The following is a 5,336-nucleotide window of genomic DNA, read 5'->3' on the forward strand; positions in this document are numbered from 1 at the left end:
CAAGTAGAGTGAGAAGAGAACCTTCCCAGGAGAAGGGGGGTGGTGATGGCAGTAGGAGGTTAGTTACACATTGGGAGGCTGATCAATAAGTAAAGTTCACTGGTCATTTGGATTTCCTTTTTTGAGGACTTATCAAGTATTTTGTCCATGTTTCAGTTGAGGTGTCTGTCTTTTTCTTATTTTTTTAAAGCCGTTGTTTATATATTGTGGCTATGTGTCCTTTTTTTAAAAAAAAAAAAAATACAGAATGCTTCACAAATTTGCTTGTCATCTTTGCGCAGGGGCCATGCTAATCTTCTCTTTTTCGTTCCAGTTTTAGTATATGTGCTACCGAAGCGAGCACATATGAGTCCTTTTTATGTGTAGCACATAACTTTTTCTACACCATTCTCTTAATGGTGTCTTTTGATAAACAGAAGGTGTTAATTTTCATGAAGTCAAATGTACCTTGTTAATTTTGCTAGCCTCAGTTTCCCAGAAACCAGAGCTTCATTTTATTATTAGGGAGTCCAGGAAGCGAGTATGAGAAACAGAGAGTGAAACAGAAAAGAAAGAAAGGAGAAACAAGAGGATGTTTCATCAACTTGGCTACCACTAAATTAAACTGATTGCTGGATCTAGGGACTGTGTCCTCAATAAACAAACTTCATCTCAAGACCACCCTGGGAGAAGTGAGATAAGGGAAGAAGTGGTGGGGCGGGGGGGAATTACTTAGTGGTTCCTGTCTCCCAGTGGTCAAAATTCTACTCCATGAGGCATTATCTCCTTCATACATCCAGGTTGCACATATGAATTTAGATTATCTTAAAAAAAGATAAACAAAACCCTTTACTGCCATTTTAGTGGGGTTTAGGCACTTAATAGTGTTAAATGCATGGATTAAATTTACTATTGCTAATATAAAGTCTTATTTTCTAAGTGGTTATTACTGGAGTGTAGGAACACTGATGATATCATGGAATTGCCATTCCAGCCACTGAGCAGGGAGTGTCTATGCTCAGCTCTCATCTAAAGACTGAGAACATTTTTATCCTCCCACCCACTTGACACACAGCTTCCCATAAAACTATAGCTCCAAGCAGAAGGTTGGCGATAGTTTTGTTCAACTTGCATGTAGTGGCATGGGTGTCCTTGGCTTCAAGCTGAAAACCTGGCCCAGGTCCTCCACTTCCTGGAAGGCATTTACATCTCTATCCATAGGAGACAAATCTCTGACTGCTACTTTTGCTTCTAGACTTATTTTCAAAGCCCAGGAGGTCTGTGGCTTCAGCATATTTACATAGGTGTTTATCTTATTTTAAAGGTTAGATCTCTTTACTTTTCTCTTTTCAAGTTTTATCTATCATTATATGTCTGCTATAGTGTGTGTGTGTGTGTGTGTGTGTGTGTGTTAAAATTCTTAACCCATTTCACCATTTTCATCAGAAGTCTAGTACGAGTTTCCTGAATTGATGACAGATAACGGTTGTGACAGGATGTTAATTAGATTCTCCCTGTTGTCTTTGGAGTTTCAGCAAAAGCATCAAAAGCAGAAAGTGACACAACAGATGCCAGGTAGCCCCTTCCCTTCTCCACCTCAGAGAGAGTTGGGAAGAGATTGTGAACCAGTCTGCTAGCATTGCTACTCATCCACATTGAGTCTATATAAGAAAATGAGGATTGTGTTGGAGAGTTATCCATGGGCTCTATATTTCCTCTCCTGCCACTCTGGGGATAAAGGAGGGTCATTCCCTCTGCCTAAAGCCAAGTGAAATAGAGGCCTCCACTAGCACCTCAGAATGTTTAGCTTATATATCCTGGGGGTTCAAAGTCTATAAGGACTGATGTCCTAACTTCCACCTGAGGAAGTCCAAGAGCAAGATCCTGGCTAACTAGCTACCCTGAGATGGCAAGTAAGGTGGGTGGCACGGAGAATGGGTTGCACTGTTATTGCCAGTAGGGCAAAGATGCATAAGTTGTCCTGTGGGCCAAGTATACCTAGAAGGAAATTGACCTAGAGTAATTTTAAAAGGATCCTTCCCATGAGGGGTGCCCAGAGAGGAAAGGGCCCCGGGAGACTGCACTTTACATGAGACGAACCTCTAGAAGGTCAAAGACTGGTGGGGGAGAAGAGTCACAGGCATTCAACCAGAGGAGGAACATTGCCTCAGTCCTAGCAAGAGAGTCATAACAAAATCCACAAAGGTGACATAAGAGAGAAAGAGCCATTTGTGAGTCCTCCATGTTCATAGGGAACAAACTTTCGAAGATAACAGCATCCTGCAAAAATCAGGAAAGACTATGCTCTTTTCCCCTAATCCCGTCTTCTCCTGCACCAAATTCTTGGGGTGTGTGTGGAGGGGTAAGAGTGGGGGTGGGAGTGTCAGAAATAGCAGTTAGTGGTGGGACAGGAGAAGTAAACTCTGAGGACTAAAGACAGGGATGTGGAGAAACCTGGCACACCTCCCTTCATCACAGCAAGCTTTATGTCTGAAGCAGGGAAGAGCTGGGGAGGAGAGAACTTTTAACTTGTATGAACTTTAAAGTTGTAATTGTTACCCTGCACAAGATATTTTCAACTATAATAAGACAACTCGTGTGACTGAAAACTACTTGAAAAGTGAAAGAATCTGCAAGAGATTTCATGCAGGACATGGAAGGAACTATACAAAAGGCAGACTAAAGGGGAAGCAGAAGAGGCTTCTGATCATATACCATGGAAACCAGCTGCCTTGATAAAAAATAATTATTCAATATTAGAAAAGGATTGAGGGAGAAAAGTTGATACAGAGTATAACTAACTCTGATGTAAAATGTATTGACTCTAAGTATCTATAAATACCTATTCATTTTCTTCACATTTACTTAGATCCCACCAAAAGCATGAGTAGCCGAAATTCATATATAGGCTAATAAAGATAGGGCATACTTCTGGCATAGTTTAAATTATTTTTCATTAAAATAACTTTTATGGGTTTTTAATTTTATACAAATTATATAAATAACCCCAAAGTCAGAAAATACAGATGAAAAAACAAAACAACCAAAAAACGCCTCCATAATAGATTAGGCAAGGTTGTACTGTGGCAGCAAAATATCCCTCGAATTTCAGTGCTTAACACAACAAAGTTTTATTTTGTGCTCACGGTACATGTTCAACTGGGTGGGGGTGATACTCTGCTCTACAGAATCACTCGGAGACCCAGGTTGACAAGCTGTACCATCTGGAACACATGGCTTCCTTAGTTGCCCACAAGAAGAGAACGAACGGAGAGCACGGAAATCTTGGGCCTGGAAGTGATACAAGGTGCTTTCATTCACATCTTATAGTGCCTGGAAATAGTCAAATGGTCTCCTTTCTGAAACGAGGAAGAAAGTATCCTCTTCCTCGTGCCCACAATGAGAAGAGAACCAGGTATCAGCGAACCCTGGTAATGTGTCCTAGAACTCCTAATCTTACCAAACCAGAGATGACTAAAATCAACTTCTCTAGACTATTTTATATGGCAGTTTCACGAACATAGACTGTCACCCCTTTCTGACAGGCCTTTTAGGCTATGGAGCTTATGTAGCCAAATCTCTGAGTGTAGGTCTCCGTTTCACAGGATATATTGTAAAATGTATTCAATACTGTTCGGAAATCTTGCATATAACTCATTTTCTGGTTAAGTGCCATCACTTTCTCAGATGGCTTCACTTTTATTTCCATCATCAGTCCTAGTGTTGTTTTCTTTTCACAAAGAAATCACATTAAAATAATCTCTTTATTATTAAATAACACAACCAAAAGAAAACAACAGAATTGGATTGAGATGTAGATAATTAGCATTTGGCAGATTTTATTCATTAGCTGCTAGCTTATTCCCTCACTATGACTTCCAAGTATGCAGGTAATCTCAATTCATGTTTCAAACAAAATTAGCTATTCATCTGTGAAAAATAATTTTAGATTTTAATTTAACAGATAATGTGAGAATTCATATACAAAATCCCAAGTAAATATGGAAAATAAAATCCTAAAAGTGTTAAAACATATATAGAAGACTGTATTGATAATCTTGACACGATTAAGGTCTCTTTGAGCCACAAAACCCAGAAGTCAGGAACTGGAAATTCGAATGCCTACAGGGAACGGGCAGGTAATGTTAAGGAGTGAAGTAAGCTGAGTATAAGAAAATCAACTCGTAAAAATTTTCCTTTATTTTTACTGAACTATGATGTAAGCGTATGCCATTATACAAATATGTAAAATTGGATACATTTTAAATTTAATATGTAAACACGTAAATTAGAAAAGGGAAATCTTTTATAACTAAATTTCTTTGTTCTGCCTTTGCTTTGGAGTTAGAAACTTGATTTTCATACCAATTTCAGGTATTGTGTTTCTCGTTGATAGATGAAAACTGTTAAGCCACTGTTTTATCTTGAAGAGTTTGGTTAGGGTCTGCGTGTTTTGACCATTGCTTTTCTTCTTTTGTGGGTTATCTTCTTCTTGACTATTACACTTACCATGCAGGGCCCCGAGACTGGGGACTACTCCTACAGCCAGGGGTCCAGAAAAATTCTGGTCAGAGTCGGGGGATTTGAATAGCTCAAAAAAAAAACCTCTCCAGGACTTCAATCATTATTTGGACGCCTGGCGGTGAGTGCTCTTTCACATGGGCACAAGCGTTCTGGTTGAGAGCGAAAATTTACTCGAATGTCTGCTTTGGGTTGGGTTCTTGCCACTACTCCGCACCTTCTCATCCTCAATTTCAACCTCTAGAAATCAGGCAAACTGGAAACTGAGGGCTGTCGCTCGGCTTCTTCTGGGAGGCCAGGACTTTCGTGGGCGCTCTTTCCGCGGTGCGTGACCTCTGACATACCTAAATGTTTTGGGGGTTATTTATATTCCCATCATTTATAACCATTAATTGTCCCCACGTAAATTAATAGGATTGGGGGACGAGGGAAGGACGAAGGTGCTCCCACAGCCTCGAGGCCCACCACGTCCTGAGGCCTCCAGCAACCTGGAGAGACGAGCTCGGGTCCCACTCCTCCCTTCCGCCCGGCCCACCCCGCGCGGAGGCCCTCGGTGTCACGTGGTCGCCGGGGGAGGGGAAGTGGGAGGCTTAGCGGCGCCATCTTGCGGGTTTGGAGGCGGAGCTGTGGAGTGCAGGTCGCGCGCTTCACTTCCCCTCCCCTCGCCCTGCCTCGCTCCAGCTTCCGCGCTCCTCCCCATTTCTTGCTCCTGTGGCCGCTCCCTCAGTGGAGAAGCGGGGAGCCCCGGAGGGCGGGGGTGGGGGTGTGTCGGGCGCGTGCTCGCGCCCTCTAACCGGCGGCCGCGGGGGCGCGCTCGGCCGGGCCCCCCGGGACAC

At 42.3% G+C, this 5,336-nt stretch overlaps 1 non-coding gene across 1 annotated transcript; it reads right to left on the minus strand.

The window, feature by feature from the left end:
* Positions 1 to 236: 236 nt before the first annotated feature.
* Positions 237 to 343, minus strand: LOC112474644. Its single transcript, XR_003044504.1, has one exon. It is a non-coding gene; the product is annotated as a U6 spliceosomal RNA (small nuclear RNA).
* Between the last annotated feature and the right edge of the window lie 4,993 nt (positions 344 to 5,336).

This window comes from Pteropus alecto, unplaced genomic scaffold (assembly GCF_000325575.1).
Source record: "Pteropus alecto unplaced genomic scaffold, ASM32557v1 scaffold7, whole genome shotgun sequence".
Lineage (NCBI taxonomy): Eukaryota > Metazoa > Chordata > Mammalia > Chiroptera > Pteropodidae > Pteropus > Pteropus alecto.